Source organism: Mytilus edulis, chromosome 1, assembly GCF_963676685.1.
Source record: "Mytilus edulis chromosome 1, xbMytEdul2.2, whole genome shotgun sequence".
NCBI classification, from domain to species: domain Eukaryota; kingdom Metazoa; phylum Mollusca; class Bivalvia; order Mytilida; family Mytilidae; genus Mytilus; species Mytilus edulis.
In genome coordinates this window covers 108,226,483-108,239,800 of record NC_092344.1, presented here as the reverse complement: position 1 = coordinate 108,239,800, position 13,318 = coordinate 108,226,483, and the positions used below count along the sequence as shown (strand labels likewise).

Below are 13,318 nucleotides of genomic sequence, written 5' to 3'. Positions count from 1 at the left end.
ACATCTTCTTATATCTATATATTCTTTCGATATTTTTGAATGGGGTCTGGAGCTGGCATCTCAGTTACTGCTAGTAGTTCTTTGTTAATTTATGAATCATATTCGTTTTGTGTAGTTCCTTTTGTTTACTATTTTGTCATCGGACTCGGATTTCTTTTAAACTGAGTTTCTCTGTGCATATTGGTGTGTTTTTGTTTATTCTACATGAACCAGATATAATTGTATAGCGGAAGGGTTGAGATCTAACAAAGCATGTTTAGCCCCGCCGTATTTTTGCGCCTGTCCCAAGACAGTAGACTCTGATTTTTGTTAGTTTTTTATGTTTCTTTTTTGTCTAAGTTAAGTGTGACGTCCATTTTCACATTACTAGTACATATATATTTTTATTTAGAGACCAGCTGAAGCCCGCCTCTGGTTGCGGGATTTTCTCGTTGTGTTGAAGACTCATTGGTGGCCTTCGGCTGTGCTCTTTGGTTAGGCTGACTGTTGTTTTTTTTGACACATTTTTTATTTCCATTCTCAATTTTATTGATTGATCAATTGATTGATTGATTGATTCATTGATTGATTGATTCATTCATTGATCATTTTACTACAAGCAAAAATTTGTATTGTAGTGTTAATTTCACCAATGAAACTCGTTATTAATGTTTGTCTTAATATTAAATTTCTTTGTAAACTCTAAAATTACCGTCTGATTATAATAAGACACGCAAGAATAAAAAAAAATATTTGGCCTTCAATGTCTCAACCTTTTTTAATGTGAGTAACTTCATTGTTCACTTAGATTTCGATTTTGATATTGTTTTTGCAAGTTTCCATAATAGATAATTGTTCTGCATAACACCCTATTGGAAAGCACATTAACTAAATTTTCCAAACGTTTATTGGAACCTAATGATTTGGCAAGGTGTTGCAACCTGTAATGTAAAAAAAGTTACAGCCGATTGCACTGAGTAGCAAAGGTAGCATATCCTTGGTTAGCTTGCTTGTATTATTAGGTTAGGTAAACTACCCTCCTTTAAGAGTAGACTAGTTCGACAAATAACCAATCAATCTGTCTGTAGGACTAGGCTCCTTCTACAGGAGGGTGGTATACCTTACCTAGTTACTTTATAGTTCAGCTAACAAACAAGCGATCCAAAGATATTACCTTTGTCTACACACTCAATGTAATCGGCTGTAATGAAAATGCGGAGTTTGTGAGACCAGGCTCAAGCCACCAGTCGGTAGCAGTCAGTTTTCAAATATATAAAAACAAATATTGCATAAGACACAAACGTACTTAAAATGTTTTTATTAATATATAACCACTATATCATCAGTTTTTAAAATATAATTAAGCAGTCAAAGACACTTTTCAATGAATTTTAAAATTTCATTTCTGGTTTATTTAAGAATTGAATGGTTTGTTTTGTTACTTCATTGAGGTGTAAAGCGTTGACCGAAATACATTTTGTATGAAAAGCGGAAGCGCTTCATTCTGAAAATGTACGCACGGTCAACGCTTTTACAACCCTATGAAGTTACAAAAAGAAGCATTCAATATCTATAATTACATGTTTTAGCTAGGATCATGAAAACACGATTTTTATCAAGTTTTTATTAAATTCACCCTTGCACTTTATTGTGGGACCTCGTGTCATCATGAATAATGATTTTCGTTGCGTAATGTAACATGAGATGTGCAGTTAGCCAATAAGAATAACGAATTATAATGAAACATACATCTTATTATTAGTCGCTTTCGATATATTACACAGCGTACTGCCCGCTTTACATTTTAAATAGTCAACACTTGGAGTGTTTATAGAATCGTAAATAATTATGATTTTTTTTTAATGATGGCAAAATTGCACTATTGTGTGAAATAGGTTTCCTTATTATCGGCATCCTGTCAAATAGTTCATGAAAGGTAATAATAATTCTGCATTACAAGAAAAGAAAGTTGCACTCGTGCTTTAACTTTTTTTTGCCACACAAAACTGTTTTTACAAAACATTCTACCTCTGAACTAGTGGATTTCGCTTAAATATGACTGGACAAAAGGTTTGTTTTTTGTATTCAAAGTATGGTGGGCAAGTAAATTGGTAGGCACTTAAAGTTAACCATCGAGAGACGTTAACCACCGAGAGTCGGTTTTTAGACCCGCCCTGTGCACCTAAGCACGCCTACTTTTGGAGCTCTTTAGTATGAAGATAAGAAAAATATACGAAATTACGGAACTGTATACCCTGTTTTATGCTTGTTGTTGGTGTTTCTTGCGCATGCGCACAAAGCACGGTGATAGTTACGGTTACTGACTCAGGAACCTTGTATATTACATACGTTTACTAAACTGGATCCTTGTTGTGTTCAGTTATCGATACACTACGATGGAATTACGGACCAGTTTAACATAAACATGGTAAATAGATAGACAGCTGATAATCATAATTGATTAAGAAATAACCTGGAAGAAGAAATGAGTTAACTATTGATTACAACAGAGACGAGAATGCCATCGTGTTTGTTCTGCTAAAAAAAGCAGGAACATTGGAGTTTATGGTTAGATTTTAAATATTTATTGTCTCCAAACTGGGTAAATTTGATATGGAAAAAAAGTAACAATAAGAAATAATTATTGTTAGTTTCAAGAATAATTAATCGTCAAAACTTATCCCCTCCCCGACATCAAAGGCAGTTAAATGTATTATCCCAAAATTAGACCAAATTTTTATGATATAAGGACGTCTTGACAGGCTATTATTTTATTTTGTTTTGTTGGGTTTTTTTGTTGCTTTGACGTCTTCCTCCTGTATGAAAAAAAAAACATAATAGACCCCCCCCCCCTTTTTCTCCATAATATAGCTTTTTAAGAAGTCATAATTATTTGGATACCCCTGAATATATTTCAGACAGACTCTTCTCTAAAAAAATGTAAACATGATTTGAGAGAAATCTTTGGAATAGTTTTTTAAATGATTTAATTATTATGTCATGTATATAATTGACATTAACATAGTTATAAACTGAGACTACTAGTATAACACATAGTGTTATAGTAGTCTCAGCTATAAACTTTCCATTGTATTGACCAATATGACTAACTCATATGCTCTTTCCCATAAATGTCACAATATCAATATATTACAGTAAAACTGATAGTTTGATGACATTGTTTAAGACTATTGACCTCAGGTCAGCCTAAACTGAGTTTAAAACTGTAATTTATTCATTAAAACAGTTCAAGACATGTACCTTCTGAAATGTGATTGCATCAAAATTAAACCTAAGGCATAACATACTTAGTGTGCAGGAAGTGCCACCAAATAAATACTGATTTGTAAAATTAGATGATGATATTTGTGAAGTCAAAGATATTATAGCTAGTTATAACTGGTTTTAGATATAAATCTGAGTAAAAGGTTGATTTATATGTGCTCTTTCATGTTTAGATTATAATTTAAATTTAATCTTTTGAAGTTTTTTTTATAATATTAAGACATTACATGCATTAAAATCACAATTATTTATTTATACACAAAAAAATAATTTTTGTCCTTTTTTAGTTGAATGACTGTACACAAACATTATACACACATAATTTTGATAATTCTGTAATGTTTTTTTTCTATAGCCCCAGAATGTGACAAAAGACTTATTAATCCAGATTTACAAAAAATAGAAATAGTTCAGCTACCATAAGACTGCTATGACAAAAATTTTGCAGTTTCCAGAATTTGAGGTAGAGTATAGTTAGGAATAGTTTGATTATGCAGATGCTTAGTTTGCCATAAACAATTATGCCCTTGATACAAAAGCAGAGGAAACAAAAAAGTATGAAAATAGTTGAAAAAAGTAATCATTATTACCTAGTCATATACTGTAAATAGAAAAAGAGAAAAGCACTGGTTATGATTTGGTATTTTTAATAGCATTATCATTCGTCCATAACTTGGAATATATACTGGATTGAGCTTGACATTTATTTAATATCATTGACACATGGTTGCAAGAAATGAAAGATGGTAATTTAAACCTAGCAATTTTATCAAGATTAAAAAAAAAGCTTTTGATTTTGTAGAATATGACTTTCTTTGTTTAAAGCTCGACATGTATGGATTTAGTGAGACTACTGTTAGTTTTTTTAAGTCGTACCTGAATAACAAAAGGTATACATTTGTAATGTTAACTCTGAACAACAACATGTAAAATTTGGTGTTCCCCAATGTTCTATACCTTGTCCTCTATTGTTTGTGCTATTTATAAATGACCTTCCCTTATGCATTAAAAATTGTGAAACAGACCTATATCGTTGTATATGCTGATGACACCACTATTCATAAATCAGGGGAAACATCTAGAAAATATAAATGATGATGTTCAAGAAGATTTATACAGGGTTGAAGAGTGGTGTAAAATGAATAACATGTTCATAGATGCAAATGAAACAAAATGTTTGATTACTGGAACAAAGCAGAAACTATTCAGACTTTTCAACCAAACTTGATAATAAATTAAAGTATTACAAAATTCTTCATGTGAAAACATATTAGTTTCAAAATTGACAGCCCACTAAGTAACTGGAGAAATCAAATTGACCAAGGTTGTGCTAATATATCATCCAGAATATACCATCTTTCTTAAATACATTTTTTTTTATATAACTGCAAGAAAACATAATACAATGGGTGTTCTGCCTCTAATTGACTACTTTTGTATTATTTTGGATGAATGTAAAAATTGAGGGATAACAAGAATTTTAAAAATCCAAAAAAAGGGCAGCATGATAAATTCTAGATGCAGATCCGTTATCCCTCTTGGTATATAGGAGCACTATATTCTATGTTAACCCCCGCCAGTAGGTATCAACAAATACTGTTGATAGACGGTATATGGGAGCACTATATTCCATGTTAACCACCGACGGTAGGTATAGACAAATACTGGTGATAGACGGTATATAGGAGCACTAAATTGAACGTTAACCACCGACGGTAGGTATAGACAAATACTGTTGATAGACGGTATATAGGAGCACTATATTGTATGTTAACTACCGACGGTAGGTATAGACAAATACTGTTGATAGACGGTATATAGGAGCACTATATTATATGTTAACCACCGACACTAGGTATAGACAAATACTGTTGATAGACGGTATATGGGAGCACTATATTGTATGTTAACCACCGACGGTAGGTATAGACAAATACTGTTGATAGACGGTTTATGGGAGCACTATATTGTATGTTAACCACCGACGGTAGGTATAGACAAATTCTGTTGATAGACGGTATATAGGAGCACTATATTGTATGTTAACCACCGACGGTAGGTATAGACAAATACTGTTGATAGACGGTATATAGGAGCACTATATTGTATGTTAACTACCGACGGTAGGTATAGACAAATACTGTTGATAGACGGTATATAGGAGCACTATATTGTATGTTAACTACCGACACTAGATATAGACAAATACTGTTGATAGACGGTATATGGGAGCACTATATTGTATGTTAACCACCGACGGTAGGTATAGACAAATACTGTTGATAGACGGTATATAGGAGCACTTGTCTATATTGTATGTTAACCACCGACGGTAGGTATAGACAAATACTGTTGATAGACGGTATATAGGAGCACTATATTGTATGTTAACTACCGACAGTAGGTATAATAGACAAATACTGTTGATAGACGGTATATAGGAGCACTATATTGTATGTTAACTACCGACACTAGGTATAGACAAATACTGTTGATAGACGGTATATGGGAGCACTATATTGTATGTTAACCACCGACGGTAGGAATAGACAAATACTGTTGATAGACGGTATATAGGAGCACTATATTGTATGTTAACCACCGACGGTAGGTATAGACAAATACTGTTGATAGACGGTTTATGGGAGCACTATATTGTATGTTAACCACCGACGGTAGGTATAGACATATACTGTTGATAGACGGTATATAGGAGCACAATATTGTATGTTAACCACTGACGAAAGGTATAGACAAATACTGTTGATAGACGGTATATAGGAGCACTATATTGTATGTTAACTACCGACGGTAGGTATAGACAAATACTGTTGATAGACGGTATTTAGGAGCACTATATTGTATGTTAACTACCGACGGTAGGTATAGACAAATACTGTTGATAGACGGTATATAGGAGCACTATATTGTATTTTAACCACCGACGGTAGGTATAGACAAATACTGTTGATAGATGGTATAAAGGAGCACTATATTGTATGTTAACTACCGACGGTAGATAAAAACAAATACTGTTGATAGACGGTATATAGGAGCACTATATTGTATGTTAACCACCGACGGTAGGTATAGACAAATACTGTTGATAGACGGTATATAGGAGCACTATATTGTATTTTAACCACCGACGGTAGGTATAGACAAATACTGTTGATAGACGGTATATAGGAGCACTATATTGTATGTTAACTACCGACAGTAGGTATAGACAAACAGGGGCGTAGCTAGAAAGAAACGATGTGGAAGCAACTACCTGGCATCTCCTGTTGCTTTAAGCCTGGTAAAAAAAATTTGGGACCCTATTATGCAGCAAATTTTTTTTTTCGGTTTTCGGTCATAGGACGGTTAAAAGAGGAGCTATATGTAGATAAAAATTTATGAATGTAAAACTATTAATAAATCTTCTGAATATAGTAATACATAAACAACACATATTTGTGATACAGAATTTACTCAAAATTGTCCAAAATCTGCTCTTCGGGTCTGGGCAGAAACAAACTTCTCTATTACTTTGTCAACATTCACACTGAAATCCCGATGAATATGCAGTAATGCTATGTAACTTTCGTTGTTCATTGTTGATCGTACATTTGTTTTCAATTACATACGTAGTACCGTGACTGATAGATCTCAGGGCCATCATGGCATGGTAGCACTCGCGAGATGTTATAAACCAGCGTACGTGTTCGGCATCGAGCGATCTCCCAATTGAATTCGTCAAAATTACATGCTAGATCAGTTTCGTATGTTTCAGACAATATTAAAATTTGTTCGTTTGTGATATTTCCTACAACACGATGAAGCAGATACAGCACAAAGAGGCGATTTTCTGATAACTTGACGCGACCCCACTCCCCAGTTGCCTTATCATATGGTCTATGAACGCAAAAAATAATGAGACTTTCCAATACTGTTTTGGCGTGGTTGCAGGGTGATTGGCTCCGGTATAGTCTGTCAACCACATCGCTTCGGCATATTTTCAACGATATTGAATGGATCTGATAATTCTAATGCCGATTGGTACATCTCATTCCAAACTGGTGAACTGTACACTGTAAAATGTGCTCCAAAACTACATATCTTAGACTGAGTATTACAAATTCAAAAGTAAAAATCTTGTAAAAGATACAAGTAACCTTCCGATTTTGTCATAATCTCCCAAAAAAAACCAATTATTTTGAAACCATATGTCGTTATTTAATGATATTTCATCAATTAAAAAAAGTGACAACATAGTTGTTTCCTTTAACATTCAATTTATAAATTTTTATTTTGCCATTTCTTTTTTTTGCATGCCGAATCAATGTGCACGCAACTTCGGAGCTACGATCTTTTTCTGAATGAACAGCCTCATCAACACTTGTAACTAGGTTGTCAAACTAATATATCCAGGATAGACGAAAAAGACACCAAAAGTCTCCGATTCCGATCGTGACAAACTCATCTCTCTCTCTTCTGCTTTTTTTTTTTTTTTTTTTGTGAAAACGACGTGGATGCACGTGCTGTCGTGCCTCCGGGTAGCTACGCCCCTGACAAATACTGTTGATAGACGGTATATAGGAGCACTATATTGTATGTTAACCACCGACGGTAGGTATAGACAAATACTGTTGATAAACGGTATATAGGAGCATTATATTGTATGTTAACTACCGACAGTAGGTATAGACAAATACTGTTGATAGACGGTATATAGAAGCACTATATTGTATGTTAACTACCGACAGTAGGTATAGACAAATACTGTTGATAGACGGTAAATAGGAGCATTATATTGTATGTTAACCACCGACGGTAGGTATAGACATATACTGTTGATAGATGGTATATAGGAGCATTATATTGTATGTTAACCACCGACGGTAGGTATAGACAAATACTGTTGATAGACGGTATATAGAAGCACTATATTGTATATTAACTACCGACAGTAGGTATAGACAAATACTGTTGATAGACGGTATATAGGAGCATTATATTGTATGTTAACCACCGACGGTAGGTATAGACAAATACTGTTGATAGATGGTATAAAGGAGCACTATATTGTATGTTAACTACCGACGGTAGGTATAGACAAATACTGTTGATAGACGGTATATAGGAGCACTATATTGTATGTTAACCACCAACGGTAGGTATAGACAAATACTGTTGATAGACGGTATATAGGAGCACTATATTGTATTTTAACCACCGACGGTAGGTATAGACAAATACTGTTGAAAGACGGTATATAGGAGCACTATATTGTATGTTAACCACCGACGGTAGGTATAGACAAATACTGTTGATAAACGGTATATAGGAGCACTATATTGTATGTTAACTACCGACAGTAGGTATAGACAAATACTGTTGATAGACGGTATATAGGAGCACTATATTGTATGTTAACCACCGACGGTAGGTATAGACAAATACTGTTGATAGACGGTATATAGGAGCACTATATTGTATTTTAACCACCGACGGTAGGTATAGACAAATACTGTTGATAGACGGTATATAGGAGCACTTTATTGTATGTTAACCACCGACGGTAGGTATAGACAAATACTGTTGATAGACGGTATATAGGAGCACTATATTGTATTTTAACCACCGACGGTAGGTATAGACAAATACTGTTGATAGATGGTATAAAAGAGCACTATATTGTATGTTAACTACTGACGGTAGGTATAGACAAATACTGTTGATAGACGGTATATAGGAGCACTATATTGTATGTTAACCACTGACGGTAGGTATAGACATATACTGTTGATAGACGGTATATAGGAGCACTATATTGTATGTTAACCACCGACGGTAGGTATAGACAAATACTGTTGATAGACGGTATATAGAAGCACTATAGTGTATGTTAACTACCGACAGTAGGTATAGACAAATACTGTTGATAGACGGTATATAGGAGCATTATATTGTATGTTAACCACCGACGGTAGGTATAGACATATACTGTTGATAGATGGTATATAGAAGCACTATATTGTATGTTAACTACCGACAGTAGGTATAGACAAATACTGTTGATAGACGGTATATAGAAGCACTATATTGTATGTTAACTACCGACAGTAGGTATAGACAAATACTGTTGATAGACGGTATATAGGAGCATTATATTGTATGTTAACCACCGACGGTAGGTATAGACAAATACTGTTGATAGACGGTATATAGGAGCACTATATTGTATTTTAACCACCGACGGTAGGTATAGACAAATACTGTTGATAGATGGTATAAAAGAGCACTATATTGTATGTTAACTACTGACGGTAGGTATAGACAAATACTGTTGATAGACGGTATATAGGAGCACTATATTGTATGTTAACCACTGACGGTAGGTATAGACATATACTGTTGATAGACGGTATATAGGAGCACTATATTGTATGTTAACCACCGACGGTAGGTATAGACAAATACTGTTGATAGACGGTATATAGAAGCACTATATTGTATGTTAACTACCGACAGTAGGTATAGACAAATACTGTTGATAGACGGTATATAGGAGCATTATATTGTATGTTAACCACCGACGGTAGGTATAGACATATACTGTTGATAGATGGTATATAGAAGCACTATATTGTATGTTAACTACCGACAGTAGGTATAGACAAATACTGTTGATAGACGGTATATAGAAGCACTATATTGTATGTTAACTACCGACAGTAGGTATAGACAAATACTGTTGATAGACGGTATATAGGAGCATTATATTGTATGTTAACCACCGACGGTAGGTATAGACAAATACTGTTGATAGACGGTATATAGAAGCACTATATTGTATGTTACCTACCGACAGTAGGTATAGATAAATACTGTTGATAGACGGTATATAGGAGCATTATATTGTATGTTAACCACTGACGGTAGGTATAGACATATACTGTTGATAGATGGTATATATGAGCATTATATTGTATGTTAACCACCGACGGTAGGTATAGACATATACTGTTGATAGATGGTATATAGGAGCACTATATTGTATGTTAACCACTGACGGTAGGTATAGCCAAATACTGTTGATAGACGGTATATAGGAGCACTATATCTTATGTTAACCACCGACGGTGGGTATAGACAAATACTGGTGATAGACGGTATATAGAAGCAACTACCGACAGTAGGTATAGACAGATACTGTTGATAGACGGTATCAGAGAGCACTATATTGTATGTAAACCAGCGACGGTAGGTATAGACAAATACTGTTGATAGACGATATATAGGAGCACTACATTGTATGTTAACCACCGACGGTAGGTATAGACAAATACTGTTGATAGATGGTATATAGGAGCACTATATTGTATGTTACATGTAACTACCGACAGTAGGTATAGACAAATACTGTTGATAGACGGTTTATGGTAGCACTATGTTGTATGTTAACCACCGACGGTAGGTATAGACAAATACTGTTGATAGACGGTATATACATTGTAGGAGCACTATATTGTATGTTAACCACCGACGGTAGGTATAGACAAATACTGTTGATAGACGGTATATAGAAGCACTATATTGTATGTTAACTACCGACAGTAGGTATAGACAAATACTGTTGATAGACGGTATATAGGAGCATTATATTGTATGTTCACCACCGACGGTAGGTATAGACATATACTGTTGATAGATGGTATATAGGAGCACTATATTGTATGTTACATGTAACTACCGACAGTAGGTATAGACAAATACTGTTGATAGACGGTTTATGGGAGCACTATATTGTATGTTGACCACCGACGGTAGGTATAGACAAATACTGTTGATAGACGGTACTATATAGAAGCACTATATTGTATGTTAACTACCGACAGTAGGTATAGACAAATACTGTTGATAGACGGTATATAGGAGCATTATATTGTATGTTAACCACCGACGGTAGGTATAGACATATACTGTTGATAGATGGTATATAGGAGCACTATATTGTATGTTATCTACTGACGGTAGGTATAGACAAATACTGTTGATAGACGGTATATAGGAGCACTATATCTTATGTTAACCACCGACGGTAGGTATAGACAAATACTGGTGATAGACGGTATATAGAAGCAACTACCGACAGTAGGTATAGACAGATACTGTTGATAGACGGTATCAAAGAGCACTATATTGTGTGTAAACCAGCGACGGTAGGTATAGACAAATACTGTTCATAGACGGTATATAGGAGCACTATATTGTATGTTAACCAGCGACGGTAGGTATAGACAAATACTGGTGATAGACGGTATATAGGAGCAACTACCGACAGTAGGTATAGACAGATACTGTTGATAGACGGTATCAAAGAGCACTATATTGTATGTTAACCACCGACGGTAGGTATAGACAAATACTGTTGATAGATGGTATATAGGAGCACTATATTGTATGTTAACTACCGACGGTAGGTATAGACAAATACTGTTGATAGACAGTATATAGGAGCACTATATTGTATGTTAACTACCGACAGTAGGTATAGACAAATACTGTTGATAGACGGTTTATGGGAGCACTATATTGTATGTTAACCACGGACGGTAGGTATAGACAAATACTGTTGATAGACGGTATATAGGAGCACTTTATTGCATGTTAACCACCGACGGTAGGTATAAACAAATACTGTTGATGGACGGTGCAAAGGAGTACTATATCGTATGTTAACCACTGACGGTAGGTATAGACAAATACTGTTGATAGACGGTATATAGGAGGACTGTATTGTATGTTAACCACCGACGGTAGGTATAGAAAAATACTGTTGATATACGGTATATAGGAGTATTGTATTTTATGTCAAACATCGACGATAGGTATGGACAAAATCCGACAAATACTGTATACAGACAGTGTATAGAAGTACTGTATTGTATGGTAAACACTGACGGTTGGTATGGACAATTTCTGTATCATGCATCAATTGTAAATAAAAGTATCATGTGAGTGACACAGGATCATTGAAGCCTCTAGTTTTGATATTATTAATGTGGAGATCTGGTCTAATTTATCATTTTCTCTATTACATGCATGATAACTACAACAATTGAATTGAAATAAAAGTGATAATATTTCTGTTGTAGGTTATCAAGATTTAGTGTTTCCATACAAGTGACAAAGATTGAACAACAAAAACATCTAAAACTTTACAGGACAGAGTAGACTTTTTTCACTGTGCTTAGTTTTGTCTTGATGTCTAAATTATGATACCTTTGAAAAAACCAATAAAATATGGAATAACATTTATTTCTATCTTATAAAGTGGAGTGAAGAAATAAGGGGTCATTGAAAACATAAGAATATATTGCTATCATATATGCAGATCAGCAGCCCATACATTTGCTATAGCACATAAATATAGGACCAATAATTTCAAGTTGCCTTTTAAAAAAGACCTTATTAATGTTATGCGAGATACCACCAAAGACCACTAGGTGTTGATCAAATGATATTGTAAAAAAGAGGGTTGTCCAAAATATTTCCAACAGCTGTTTGATATACACTACCTTAATCAAACCACAATGGTAAAAAAACAGTTTTGGTCAGTCTTAAAAGAAGCAAATATAATTTAGAAAAAGTGCAAGCTGTTTATAAAAACTACATATAACTGCCAGTCCTAAATGTGGGTGGAGATTACCATTTAGCACAAATGAGTTTCTGGACTAAAGAAAGTAATTTCGGCACAAACCGATTAATCCCTTTCAAAAACTATGTGTAGTCCCTTTTATAAAAGTGGCAGATTATCTTTCTATCTAGAGTATCTATGACAACTAACTGCTGCTCCTAGTGACGTTAGTCTTTGGTTTTTGAAAAGATTGGATATATTGTCACAATTCTTTTCTAAGGTACCGGTCTGATAAACAGGAAGTAGCCAGATTAGCTACTAAATATATGCACACTGAAATATAGTCCCTTAAAATTCCCATGGCTGTGTACATGTTCAGATACGAACTATGAAAATTTTGTTTATATCTTTAGAGAAGTAAAATCAAGT

General features: G+C 34.4%; 1 long non-coding RNA gene across 1 annotated transcript; it reads left to right on the top strand.

The window, feature by feature from the left end:
- The first annotated feature begins 2,301 nt into the window (after nt 1-2,301).
- On the top strand, nt 2,302-12,536 carry LOC139499277 (uncharacterized). Its single transcript, XR_011658159.1, has 3 exons — nt 2,302-2,547; nt 3,620-3,727; nt 12,408-12,536. It is a non-coding gene; the product is annotated as an uncharacterized lncRNA (long non-coding RNA).
- The last annotated feature ends 782 nt before the right edge of the window (nt 12,537-13,318 follow it).